The following is a 14,450-nucleotide window of genomic DNA, read 5'->3' on the forward strand; positions in this document are numbered from 1 at the left end:
ATTCTGACCTCAAAATGAAACTCGCTACAAATTGACTTCTCCCTTGAATTCTTGTCCTTCACTATTACCTGTCTAGTTCAGAACATGCAGTGCTTTTGTTAACTTTTTGTGTTTGTGACAGTATAGCCTTTGTAAACTTGTGTATAAAGGTAGTCTTCTAGGAGAAAGTAAGGACTGGAAATCAGAGCTGAAAATGTGTTGCTGGAAAAGCGCAGGAGGTCAGGCAGCATCCAAGGAGCAGGAGCTCATGCCCGAAACGTCGATTCTCCTGCTCCTTGGATGCTGCCTGACCTGCTGCACTTTTCCAGCAACACGTTTTCAGCTATAAAGGTAGTCTGTTTTTGATAGTACAACAGAGTAGCCTGCCAGGGCTCTTGAAGGAAGAACAATGTCCTACTCTCCTGGGTTATTAGAATCCAGTTAGCCTGGCTTATAGGTATCAGGGTTATGTTGTAACAGTGATGCTATTAGTAAAGGAAAGGGATGATTAAAATTAAACTAAAACTGTCTGCAAGAGTTTTTGTAAAATTCCAGACTACCAAAGGTACGGTCTCCGGGATGAACCAAGAGAGGCTTGCAAGTTGAGTTCATAAGGAATTCCTTGGGCCGTCTCAAATCTGTACTTCATCAAGAGTTCTTCATTACTATTACCAACAAAGTGCGATCCATTGTCCAAGCTAATGCACGCAGGTATACCGAAGCAGGGAATAATTTCCTTAAGCAAAATCTTCACAGTCTCAGCAGCAGTGTTAGGGGAAGGGTAGGCTTCAATCCACTTAGAAAAAACATCAACAATAAGCTAAACATATTTATAGCACTGACATTTCTGCAACTCAATGAAGTCCAGTTGAAGTGTCTCAAAGGGACCCTCCGGCAAGGGAGTTCTACCCGGAGTGCAAGGCAAGCCTTTTCCAGGGTTATGTTCCTGACAAATAAGACACTGGCCGCTAACCCTTTGAGCTCGTTGTTGGAGGCGGGGATGCCACCAAGCTGTCAGGAGAAAGAGGGCGACCGAACGGGCACCACCGTGAGTTGCATAATGTACACAGTCAATAACCCATAGAGCAAGATCATCAGACATACAAGTTTAACCCACGGGAGGAGTCCAGAGTTCGAATTGTCCTCCTGCCTATCAGAGCCCCCCCATTGTCTAACTGCAGAAGTTGGACCATGAGCTTCTGAAGCTGCTATTGCTCTCCTCTCTCTCTCTGAATGAAGATTGAGCTTCACCCCAGACTGCAATGCCCTTCCCCTGTCCAACATCTCTGAGCACGGTACTCTCTTTTCTCACCACCTTTTTCCAGAGTGGTTAAGGGAGGTGATTTGAAATTGGAGAACTCAATGTTGATCCTCAGGGCTGCAGGCTGCCCAGGCACAAGATGAGGTGTTGTTCCTCCAATTTGCAGTTTGCTTTGTTGTGGCAATGGAAGAGGCCAAAGATGGTCATATTGGGAAGGGGAATTAAAATGGGTGGTGACTGGGAGGTTCAGTCGGCTTCTGCGGACCCAGCTGCGATGCTCGGCGAACCATTCTCCAAGTTTATGTTCAGTCTCCACGATGTGGAGAAGACCACAGTTGGCAAACACATGGCAAATGGAGTGCCACAATGTAAAGTTACAGCCTTTGTTGTGGAAAAAAAAGCAGAAAGGAGGTGAATTTCCGATGCTGGAGATCAGAGTCGAAAAGTGTGGTGCTGGAAAAGCACAGCAGGTCAGACAGCATCCGAGGAGCAGGAGAGTTGATGTTTCAGGCACCAGCCCTTCATCAGGAATGATGTGTGGATGTGCAAAGGGGCCTCAGCGTCCTCCTACACCAGTCACTGCCAGTTGTCAGACAGGTGCAGCAAGCAGTCAGCAAGGCAAGTGATATATTAGCAAGAGGAATTGAGTTCAGAAGTGGGGATGTCTCCCTGCAGTTAGAGGATCATTGAATATATTCAAGGCTGAACTCATCTGATTTGGGAACAACGAAGAAGTGGATGTTTGTGGGAAAAGGCAAGAAAATGGTTTCAAGACCAATACAGAATAGTTAGTCAGACAGCACAGAAACAGACCCTTCAGTCCAACTAGTCCATGCTGACTATATTCAGAAACTAAGCTAGTCCCACCTAGATTGGGCCATATCCCTCCGAACCTTTCCTATTCATGTACTTATACAAATGTTAAGTTGTAGAACGAAGAGACCTTGGAGTGCAGATTCATAGTTTCTTGAGAGCGGAGTCTCAGGAACATAGTGAAGAAAGCATTTGGGATGCTTTCCTTTATTGGTCAGAGCATTGAGTATAGGGGTTGGGAGGTCATGTTGCAGCTGTACAGGACATTGGTGAGACCATTTTCGGAATACTGCATTCAGTCCTGGTCTCTCTGCTAGAGGAAAGATGTTGTGAAACTTTGACAGGAGTTGGAAAAGATTTACAAGGCTGTTGCCAGGGTTGGAGGGTTTGAGCTACAGGGGGAGGCTGAATAGGCCAGAGATATTTTCCCTCGAGCATGAGAGGCTGATCTTTAGCGGTAAGGATAAATTATACAAGAGGGACGGGTTGCGCATTAATAGGTAGGGGACCAGCATTCTGGCAGGTAGGTTTGCCACTGCAACACAGCTGCGTTTAAATGAAATAGTAGGGTGGGGGTGGGGGGGGCGGTAGAGGAGACAAACTGGAAGTTTAAGAAGAAAGTTAGAACAAGAGAAGTCAAGAAAGACAATGGAATCAATGGAGCAGAAAACTCAAAAGAAAAGGATCATGCCGTAAGGTCAAGTGAAATAGGGATTGATAGGAAGGGTGAGGGGAGTAACAAATTAAAAATATTAAATATGAATGCACGAAGCATTAGAAATAAAGTGGATGAGCTTGAGGCTCATTTGGAAATTGGCAGTTACGATAATGTGGTGATAACTGAGATGTAGCTTCAAGTGGACAGAGCCTGGGAAATGAATATTCGAGGGTATACGTGCTATCATAAGGACAGACTAACTGACAGAGGGGGTGGAGTAGCCCTGTTGGTAAGGAATGATATTCAGTCCCTTGCACGGGGGGGACCTAGAATCAGGGGATGTAGAGTCAGTATGGCAAGAACTGAGAAATTCTAAGGGTAGAAAGACCCCAACGGGAGTTATCTACAGGCCCCCAAACAGTAGCCTGGATGTAGTGTGTAAGTTGAATAAGGAGCTGAAATTGGCCTTCGCAAAGATATTAGTACAGTTGTTATGGGGGATTTCAACATGCAGGTAGATTGGGAAAAATCGTGGATGCATTGGTGATCATTTTCCAATATTCTATAAATTCAGGATCAGTTCCTGCAGATTGGAGGGTGGCTAATGTTGTCCCACTTTTTAAGAAGGGAGGGAGAGAGAAAACAGAATTATAGACCAGTTAGTCTGACCTCAGTGGTGGGAAAAATGCTGGAGTCAATTATAAAGGATGAAATTACAACACATCTGGATAGCAGTAACAGGATAGGTCAGAGTTGGTGTGGATTTATGAAGGAGAAATCATGCTTGACTAATCTTCTGGAATTTGTTGAGGATGTAACTCTGAAGAGGGACAAGGGAGATCCAGTGCATGTAGTATACCTGGACTTTCAGAAAGTCTTTGACAAAGTCCCACATAGGAGGTTAGTGAGCAAAATTAGGGCATATGGTATTAAGGGCAAAATACTGACATGGATTGAAAATTGGTTGGCTGACAGGAAACAAAGAATAGTGATAATGAAAGTAAGAATAATAGCAGGCAGTGACCAGTGGTGTGCCGCAGGGATCAGTGCTGGGACTGCAGCTTTTTACAATGTACATTAATGATATAGATGAAGGTATTAAAAGTAATATTAGCAAATTTGCTGATGACACAAAGCTGGGTGGCAGGGTGAAATGTGAGGAGGATGTTAGGAGAATACAGGGTGACCTGGATAGGCTAGGTGGGTGGACAGATGCATGGCAGATGCTGTTGAATGTGGATAAATGTGTGGTTATCCACTTTGGTGGCAAGAACAGGAAGGCAGATTACTACCTAAATGGAGTCAAGTTAGGTAAAGGAGATCTAGGTGTTCTTGTACATCAGTCAATGAAAGTAAGCATGCAGGTACAGCAGGCAGTGAAGTAAGCGAATAGCATGCTGGCCTTCATAACAAGAGGAATTGAGTAGAGAAGCAAAGAGGTCCTTCTGCAGCTGTGTAGGGCCCTTGTGAGACTGCACCTGGAATATTGTGCGCAGTTTTGGTCTCCAAATTTGAGGAAAGACATTCTGGCTATTGAGGGAATGCAGCATAGGTTCACAAGGTCAATTCCCAGAATGGCGGGACTATCTTACGCTGAAAGATTGGAGCGACTGGGCTTGCGTACGCTTGAGTTTGGAAGGCTGAGAGGGGATCTGATTGAGATGTACAAGATTATTAAAGGATTGGACACTCTGAAGGCAGGAAGCATGTTTCCGCTGATGGGCGAGTCCTGAATCAGAGGACACAGTTTAACAACAAAGGGTAGGCCACTTAGAACGGAGTGTATGGAATGCTCTGCCCCAGAAGGCTGTGGAGGCCAAGTCTCTGGATACTTTCAAGAAAGAATTGGATAGAGCTCTTAAGGATCGTAGAATCCAAGGTTATGGGGATAAGGCAGGAACAGGATACTGATTGCGGATGATCAGCCATGATGGTGCTGGCTCAAAGGGCAGAATGGCCTACTCCTGCACCTATTGCCTATTGTCTGATGGATGTTCATAAGGGGCATGGATTGGGGGAATATCCAAGGTCTTTTCCCCTGGGTATGGGAGTCCAGAACTAGAGGGCATATATTTGAGCTGAGAGGGGAATAATTTAATAGGGACCTGTGGGGTAGATCTTCTCGCTCTCAGCAGTATCCCAGTGTTGTGAAAGATATTCACTTTCAGGTGGATTTGCCTTGACATTTTTTCTTTTCTGCCCCTGTAAGATCCTGAATCAGCATCTTCAGGGGAGTTAGTTCGAGCGGAGTGAGAACAGACGGGAAGAGAGAGAGTGGGATGGTGCTTTTAATTTTGTGGAATAACAAAAGAAAAGAATATTCCACAGAAAGTAGAATTCCTTGTTCTGAATTTCTACCCTGCACTGACAATGATCACTTTTGTAATCTCTTTTTAACAGAGTATTGGACGATCTGAAGACAGAAGTTTCAAAATCAACAGATAAAGGGCTCTCCAATGTCTGCAGTCCTCACTTTGACATCAATGTCTGACAGTCACTGACTCCATCGGGACGACAACAATTTTCCAACTATGATTCTGTAAGAAGGAGCAAAGCTTTTTGGTTCCGGTTTGAGTACGTTTTCAGCATCAGTGGGACTGGATGAGAGACCCTACTGTTGCAGTTCACTGAGTGTGGAGCTTGAAGCATTTATACGGCCTGGAAAAAGAAACTGGGCGGATTCACACGGGGGAGAGGCCCTTCAGCTGCCCTGTGTGCGGGAAGGCTTTTCGTGATTCCTCAGCCCTGCTGACCCACCGGCGGATCCACACGGGGGAGAGGCGGCACGGTGGCATAATGGTTAGCACTGCTGCCTCACAGCGCCAGAGACCAGGGTTCATTTCCCGACTCTGGCGGCTGACCGTGTGGAGTTTGCACATTCTCCCCGTGTCTGCGTGGGTTTCCTCCGGGTCCTCCGGTTTCCTCCCACAGTCCAAAGATGTGCAGGTCAGGTGAATTAGCCATGCTAAATTGCCCGTAGTGTTAGGTAAAGGGGTAAATGTAGGGGAATGGGTGGGTTGCGCTTCGGTGGGTCGGTGTGGACTTGTTGGGCCGAAGGGCCTGTTTCCACACTGCAACTAATCTAATCTAAAAATAAAATTCACGGTGTTTGTGTGTGGCTGAAGCGTTGGCCATGGAGAAACCCGAGGAATCCTGCCTCGTAGAGAAACCGTGGAAGTGTGGCGACTGTGGGAAAGGTTTCCATGTCCCGTCTGTCCTGGAGACTCATCGGCGCAGCCACACCGGGGAGAAGCCGTTCTTCTGCTATGTCTGCGGGAAAGGCTTCAGCGATTCCTCCAACCTGCTGACCCACCAGCGAGTCCACACAGGGAGAGAGGCCCTTCAGCTGCCCCGATTGCGGGAAGGTTTTTCGTGATTCCTCCGCACTGCTGACCCACCGGGATCCACACAGGGGAGAGGCCCTTCAGCTGCCCCGAGTGCAGGAAGGCCTTCAGTAATTCCTCCACCCTGCTGAGGCACCGGCGGATCCACACAGGGGAGAGGCTCTTCAGCTGCCCCGAGTGCGGGAAGGCCTTCAGCAATTCCTCCAACCTTCAGACCCACCGGCGGATTCACACGGGGGAGAGGCCCTTCAGCTGCCCCGTGTGCGGGAAGGCTTTTCGTGATTTCTCAGCCCTGCTGACCCACCAGCGGGTCCACACGGGGTGAGGCCCTTCAGCTGCCCCGAGTGCAGGAAGGCCTTCAGTAATTCCTCCAACCTACTGACCCACCAGCGGGTCCACACGGGGGAGAGGCCATTCAGCTGCCCCGTGTGCGGGAAGGCTTTTCGTGATTCCTCCGCACTGCTGACCCACCAGCGGGTCCACACGGGATGAGGCCCTTCAGCTGCCCCGAGTGCAGGAAGGCCTTCAGTAATTCCTCCAACCTACTGACCCACCAGCGGGTCCACACGGGGGAGAGGCCCTTCAGCTGCCCCGAGTGCGGGAAGGCCTTCAGCAATTCCTCCAACCTTCAGACCCACCGGCGGATTCACACGGGGGAGAGGCCCTTCAGCTGCCCTGTGTGCGGGAAGGCTTTTCGTGATTCCTCAGCCCTGCTGACCCACCAGCGGGTCCACACGGGGTGAGGCCGTTCAGCTGCCCCCAGTGCAGGAAGGCCTTTACCCAGGCCTCCACCCTGCTGAGGCACCGGCGGATCCACTTGGGGGAGAGGCCGTTCCCCTGCACAGAGTGCGGGAAGGCCTTTCGCAATTCCTCCAACCTACTGACGCACCGGCGAATCCACACGGGAGAGAGGCCGTTCAGCTGCCCCCAGTGCAGGAAGGCCTTTACCCAGGCCTCCACCCTGCTGACCCACCGGCAGATCCACACGGGGGAGAGGCCTTTCAGCTGCTCAGAGTTTGGGGAGGGTTCAGTCAGGTGAGCCACCTGCAGAGGCACTAGCGGCTCCACAAGGGGGAGAGGCCCTTCGGGGCCCCGAGTGCAGGACGGGGTTCACCTGCTCGATTTAAGCTGCTGACCCACCAGTGTCTCCACACCAGGGAGAGGCCGTTCACCTGCTCCTCCCAACTGTGGACGCACTGAAGTGGCGACGGCCGAGTGCCATTATCGACTGGACTGTCAACCCAGTTTCGGGGCTGCTGGGTTCGAATTCAGCCGCAGCAGATGGCGGAATTGGAATTTGGTCAGAAACTGGAGTTCAGAATCTAATGATGAAACCATTTTTTGTTGGGGGTGGGTGGGTGGAGAAAACCCCCATCTGATTCACTCACATCCTTTTTAGGGGAGGAAACTGCCGTTGTGGAAAAGGATTCACTCAGTCGTTCCAGCTGCATTCTTTACCCAGGCTGGCCTACACGTGACTCCAGACCCACAGTAGTGTGGTTGACTCGACACTGCCCATCCAACTTACTTGGATACAGGTTGAAATTACTGAGTGAGGCAATACTTCCACAGGTTAAGGCTGTACCAAGGATCCAACTACAAAGGGACAACTCGGTGTGACCAATACTAAGGAAAGTGTGGTTGTGGGGGGATGTGCATGCACTTTGGTCTTGAGCTGTTTGAAAAGTAGCTACTTTTTCTCTGCTTTTTTGCTGGGGGGGATCTGAAGCTGTAACAAAGCTGGATTGCAATTAAGGTTACCTGAACTTACTGCTAGGCTCAGACTCTCAATGAAAGTTTTGAGCTCCAAGAGGTTTTTTTTTTAAAGCTGCTCATTTCTTTCAGCCTCCTGCACTGAGTTTCCAATGTTGTGTTTCAGATCGAGCAGTGAATGAGTAGCTAGTATCGTTAGAAATTGTAAATTTTTCAGGAGTGCAGGTACTACGTCATTTCATCAGCATTGTAAAGTTTCCTGGCAGCGCTGGGACTGTGTTCACTAGATGTGGAGGTGCCAGTTTTGGACTAGGGTGGATAAAATTTAAAAACTCACACAACACCAGGTTTATTTGAAAGCACCAGCTTTTGGAGTGCTGCTCCTTCATTGGGTAGCTGTGAAGCAGGATCAAAGACATTACATTTTAGAGCAAAAGATCACCGTGTCATGCAACTGATAGGATATATTGAACAAACCGAGATTGCTGTGGTTGTGTGCATGTGAGTTTGTGCGTGAGTGTGCATGTAAGAGTGTGTGCATGCTTGGTAAAGTGAAAGTGTGTTGGAGTATAAGTCTGTGAGAGTGTGGGAGTATGTGTGTATGAGACAGGTATGAACGCAAGGCTTTCTGTTTTACTAAAACAAAGGGCAGGATGTGTACAGTTAATTGTAGGACCCTGGGTCATGTTGTAAAAGAGAGAGACATAGAGTCATAGAGATATACAGCATGGAAACAGACCCTTTGGTCCAACCTATCCACGCCGACCAGATATCCCAACCCAATCTAGTCCCACCTGCCAGCACCCGGCCCGTATCTCTCCAAACCCGAGACATGGGGAGGTGGGGTTTAGGTACGTAGTTCTTTGAAAGTTGTATCACTGGTAGACAGGGTGGTTTAGAGTACTGGGTACAGTTCGGGTGGCCCTGTAATACGAAGAAGACTATTAGAGAGGGTTCGGTAAAGATTTACTAGGACATTGCCAGGACTGGAAGGTTTGAGTTATAAGGAGAGGCCGGGACATCTTTCACTGAGCACAAGGAGGTTGAGGGGTGACCTCATCGAGATTTATAAAATCATAAGGAGTGAAGTTTGGTAAATAGCAAAGGGCTCTTCCTTCGTGTAGGGGAGCTCAAAACTAGGGGGCATATTCTTTCAAGGTGAGGGGAGAGAGATTTAAAAGGAACCGGAGGGGCACTGTTATGACAGAGGGTGGTTTGTGTGTGGAATGAATTTGCTGAGGAAGTGGTAGATGCAGGTACAGTTACAACATTTAAACGACATTCGGATGGGTACATGAATAGAAACGTTTAGAGGATTATGGGACAAATGCAGGCAAGTGGGACTGGTTTAGTTTGGGAATCCTGGTCACCATGGACAAGTTGGACCGAAGGGTCTGTTTCTGTGCTGTATACCTCTATGATCTTATTGAAACCAATAGAATTCTGAAAAGGGCTTGATAAGATAGATGCCGATAAAATGCTCCTTTTTGGGGAGAGTCAATAGAATCCCAACAATGTGGAAGCAGGCCATTCGGCCTATCTATTCCACACTGGCCCTCTGAAGAGTGTCCCACTCATATCCATCCCCTCACTCTGTATTTCCCCTTCCCCCACCTCACCCCAGCTCCAAACTTCCAGCTCAGCACTGTCCCCATGACATGTCTTACTTGCCTATCTTCCTTTCCACCCATCCACTCCCCCCTTCTCTCTGACCTATCACCTTCATCCCCACCCCCAATCACCCATCATACTCTTTGCTACCTTCCCCCACTCTCCTCCCTGTCCTATCCCCTCCATCCCCACCCCCATTCACCTATTGGACTCTATGCTACTTTCCCACCACCCCCATCCTCACCCTCCTCTCAATTGTCTCTCCACCCTGCAGGCACTCTGCCTCTATTCCTGATGAAGGGCTTTTACCTGAAACGTCCATTTTCCTGCTCCTCGGATGCTGCCTGCACTGCTGTGCTTTTCCAGCACCACTCTAATCAAGAATCTGGTTTCCAGCATCTGCAGTCCTTGTTTTTACCCTGTATTTCCCATGGCTCATCCACCCTAACCTGCACATCCCAGGGCACTATGGGTAATTTAACATGACCAATCCACCACAGCCTGCCCATCCCGGGGCACTATGGGTAGTTTAGCATAGCTAATCCAACATAACCTACACCTTAATCTATAAATTAGATTAGTCCGCAAGGGTGAAAAGTACAAGGATTTAAAAAAAATCAGTGACGATAAAAAGTACAAGTACAAGGTTAGTGACAGGTGTCTGCCCCGGGCCGCGCAGCGCCATTTTCCTAACGGCCGCCCCCCCGCCGCTTCCTCGCTCGAGCGACTTCTCCTCCCAACCGCCTTCGCCCCCGCGTGACGTCTGCACGGAGGGATGGGCGGGGCCGGGAGAGCCGCACTGTCACCAAGCAACAGCGTCACCAATGGACCAACAATCGAAACTGGATACTAATGTCACAAAAACTGAAACGATACATGGTGTGTCTGAATGTGTGCCGCATTGTAACAAAAGGGAATGAATTAACTGAAATTTAAAATGAACCGAAGAGGCAACTCCTATATTCAGAGGATGATGCGTGTAAGGAATGAGCTGCCAGAGGAAGTGGTGGCGGCTGGTACAATTACAGCATTTAAAAGGTACCCAGCTGGTGTAATGGAAAATTAACATTGATTGTGAAATCTAGAAAAGCACAGGGAAACAAAGAAATAAGGGCCTGACTTTGGAGACAGGCAGAAAAAAAATGTAAAGGTAAACCGACCTAACAGCAGACTTACAAGGCCAGTAAACTACCATATCAAAAGTCAAGGAATAAGAAAAACAACTCTATACATGAAAAGGACCTCAAATGTTCCAGGCTCCTGGCCTTGAGCTGTTGATAAGGAGAAGTGAATCCAGCCAGGACTGACACAGTTAAGACGAGTGTTGTAGAGCAAAGAGACCTTGGACTGCAGGTTCATAGTTCCTTGAAATTGGAGTCGCAGGTAGGCAGGATAGTGAAGAAAGCGTTTGGTATGCTGGCCTTTGTTGGTCAGAGCAGAGAGCACAGGAGTTGGGAGGTTAAGTTGTGGATGTGCAGGGCATTGGTTAGACCACTTTTGGAATACTGTGTTCAGTTCTGGTCTCCCTGCTGTAGGAAATATGTGTGATACTTCGAACGATTGACAAGGCTGTTGCCAGATTTTGAGGGTTTGAGCTACATGGAGAGGCTGAATAGGCTGAGAATATTTACCCTGGAGCATCGGAGGCTGCATGGTGATCTTATAGACGTTTGTGAAGGGCATGGATAGTCTTTTCCCCAGGGTAGGGGAGTCTGTGGCACAGCAAGGAACCGTAATGACCTCCTTAGGAGACAGACATATGCTGCAACTGACAGGGTACCCTTCGTTGTTCTGTACTTCCCAGGGGCTGAAAAATTACGCCATGTTCTTCGTGACCTGCAACACATTATCAATGAGGATGAGCACCTCACCAAGACCTTCCCCATACCTCCACTACTTGCCTTTAAACAACCGCTAAACCTCAAACAGATCATTGTTTGTAGCAAACTGCCCGGCTCTCAGGACAACTCCATGCAACCCTGTCACGGTGGACGCTGCAAGACGTGTCAGATTGTGGACATAGATACCACTATTATGCGTTGGAACACCTCCCACCTTGTACATGGCAGGTACTCATGTGACTCAGCCAACGTTGTCTATCTTATACGTTGCAGGCAAGGATGCCTGGAGGCATGGTACATTGGGGAAACCGAGCAAAGGCTACGACAACGGATGAATGGGCACCGCACAACGATCAACAGACAGGAGGGTTCCCTCCCAGTTGGGGAACACTTCAGTGGTCCAGGACATTCAGCCTCGGACCTTAGGGTGACCATCCTCTAAAGTGGACTTCGGGACAGACAGCAGAGGAAAGTGGCCGAGCAGAGGCTGATAGCTAAGTTCGGTACCCATAGGGAGGGTCTCAACCGGGACCTTGGGTTCATGTCACATTACAGGTGATCACCATTGCACTACACACACACACACACACACACACACATATATATTCCCACACAAACACACACGGGCACAGGTACACACAGACGCGCCCACAGGCGCCCACACACACCCTTATAGACACACACACTCACAATGCACCCCCTCACAGTCTTAAGACACTCTGCACTCACTACACGCACACACACACATTCTCACACTCCCAACCCAGACAGACACACACAGACAGACAAAGACCCACATGCACACATATATTTTGTGTGGTGAATTTGTACTTGCAGAGTTACATTGCACTTTGCTCAAAAACTGCATACATTCATGTAGAACTCTGAGCTCAAAAACTGTATGAATTTATGTAAAACTCTGTTATATCACTTTTTAGATTAGAATCAATCTAAACATCAGGTCATAGACAGAGAACACAGGGGGCTAACTCCTTCAAAATATTATCTAGCTATCGCCACTGTTAACAGCTAACCCGAGAATGCAACTTTTAAAAAAGGGTTTTGTGATTTACACATGAAAGAAGTGAAACTATCACTGTATTCTGACAGATGAAAGGCTTAACAGACAATCAATTTTTCAATGTATAATTTCAGTTACATCACACTGCAAATTTTTGCGATAAATTTTGTGTTACGATCGAGCCCTCTACTATCACCTGATGAAGGAGCGTCGCTCCGAAAGCTAGTGCTTCCAATTAAACCTGTTGGACTATAACCTGGTGTTGTGTGATTTTTAACTTTGTGCACCCCAGTCCAACAACGGCATCTCGAAATCAAGGCAATCGGAGTTTTTTTAAAACCCGAAAAGTAACGAAGTTTAACGACGCGAACCCGAAAATAAACGAAGGTAATCGGAGTTTCTTTAAACCGAAAAGTAACGACGTTTAAATGACGCGACCCCAAAATAAACGAAGCTACAACCCGGAAAATAACGAAGTTCAAATGAAACGAACCCGAAAATAAACGAAGTTTAGGCAATCGGAGTTTTTTTTTAAACCGAAAACTAACAAAGTTAACACAACCCGAACCGAAAATAAATGAATTTTAAGCGATCGAATTTTTTTCTAATAAAAAGATAACACCAGAAAATAACCAATCTCTGGAGATTGATTTTGTTTTATTTCTGAAAGCAACGAAGCTCGGGAGAAAGAATTTTTTTTAAAAACCAAAAATTAATAAAGCTTGGGAATTCAGATTTCAACCCTCCCCTCAGAGTTCAGCAATTTTCGAAGACCACTGTCCGTAAGTAGCAAAGCACCCTCAACTTCAATTAATCTCTCCCCTTTTTAAACATTTAACAAGTCCCCCAGACTCAACCATTGCTAAGACCGATCCTTTCGGGCTGGACTAGTCACGTTGGACACCACTTGACTGACAGGAAAACCAAACGTTCTAAAAACAATCACGTCTGGCAGGCCGAATTCCTCAACACTCAATAGTGAAGGACATTTAACTCGTACACTGCTGTTCACAATCTGTCCGAGCCGATACGTGTCCGAGCACCAAAATGAAGATCTGCGTCTCCTCAAGAGTGGCCTCTTGGTTCGAGATCGGTTAAAGGAATCGACAAATGCGGTGTATTCGAAAAGCAAGGTTCATTAGTTTATTGAATTAAGGTATCTTAACGCAATTCTATCCAGTAACACAGAGATTGAAGCTTCTGTGTTCCGTGATGAAGTTGCACAATTACATTTGAAAATTGCACATGATTTATATGTTTTTTAAGAAATTGTAGTCTTAATTACGAGAAAGACCAATCACATATAATAAAGTGACATGATTTACAGCAAGTTAATCCAATGATATTTTCTTTAAGAAGGATATCTAATTTACATAAATTGTCTTGCCATGTATTAGTTCACGGTTAGTTCAAATGGTCAAATAATGTGTCAGTATTCATCTTATGAAAATTCTATTGTCCTCTTATCTTTGAACTGCAAGTTAATTCTGCGAATCAGCAGTATGTTCAACAGGATCTGTTAGTCAACATTTTTCAGCATTTTTAGGAGAACGGGAATGAGGGTGATAATAGCCACAGTAGAGTAAGAATGGAGGGAGACTGTAGCATTACGATTCACATTTTTGAGGGAAGGAGAAAAGAAAGAATTTTCCACAGAAACCAGAATTGTCTGTTTTGAATTTCTATACTGTGTAGACAGCAATGTCTTCTGTAATCTCCTTTTACAGGATACGAGAAAGGGAGGATTTACAGCCAGAAATCTCAAAACAAGATCTGATAGAGACAATCAATTCATTGGCACGGGAATATCATCGGCCTTTGAATCTAGTAGAATTTTTTTATTTCTCTCCTGTCCTGTCTGCTTCACAAGGTTTCAAACATCAGTGAGACTGAGGTATGCATACCTGAGTGAGAGTGTTCCAATGAACTGACCGTGGGAAGAGCTTTAAGCGGGTACACAGCCTGAAATAGCAACACCCCATTTGCAGCAGCAATAGATGGAACACGTTCCATACATGAGTGGTCTTTCAACCGATTGTCAAAGCTGGAGAGAGACAAGGATTTCCACATCATGGAGAAATCGTGGGAGCAAAGCAATATCTTCGCCCTTTCTATTCCTCATCCTGGGAGGGAGAGAGAGAGGGAGGAAACACTAATCACTTGTAGCAACTGAAGTGAATCCAGGGAAGGAGCAGACTCTGCACAGGTG

General features: G+C 46.9%; 1 protein-coding gene and 1 pseudogene across 3 annotated transcripts in view; one reads left to right on the forward strand and one right to left on the reverse strand.

Annotated features, from left to right (window-relative positions):
- Nucleotides 1–14,450, reverse strand: part of LOC122545194 (uncharacterized) — a 785,061-nt gene that overhangs the window by 406,916 nt on the left and 363,695 nt on the right. The gene's annotated exons all lie outside the window — the stretch shown is intronic.
- LOC148144889 (uncharacterized) lies at nt 980–13,383 on the forward strand (annotated as a pseudogene).

This window comes from Chiloscyllium plagiosum, unplaced genomic scaffold, assembly GCF_037043375.1.
Source record: "Chiloscyllium plagiosum isolate Xiang-an unplaced genomic scaffold, Cpla_swu_hap1 HiC_scaffold_27, whole genome shotgun sequence".
NCBI classification, from domain to species: domain Eukaryota; kingdom Metazoa; phylum Chordata; class Chondrichthyes; order Orectolobiformes; family Hemiscylliidae; genus Chiloscyllium; species Chiloscyllium plagiosum.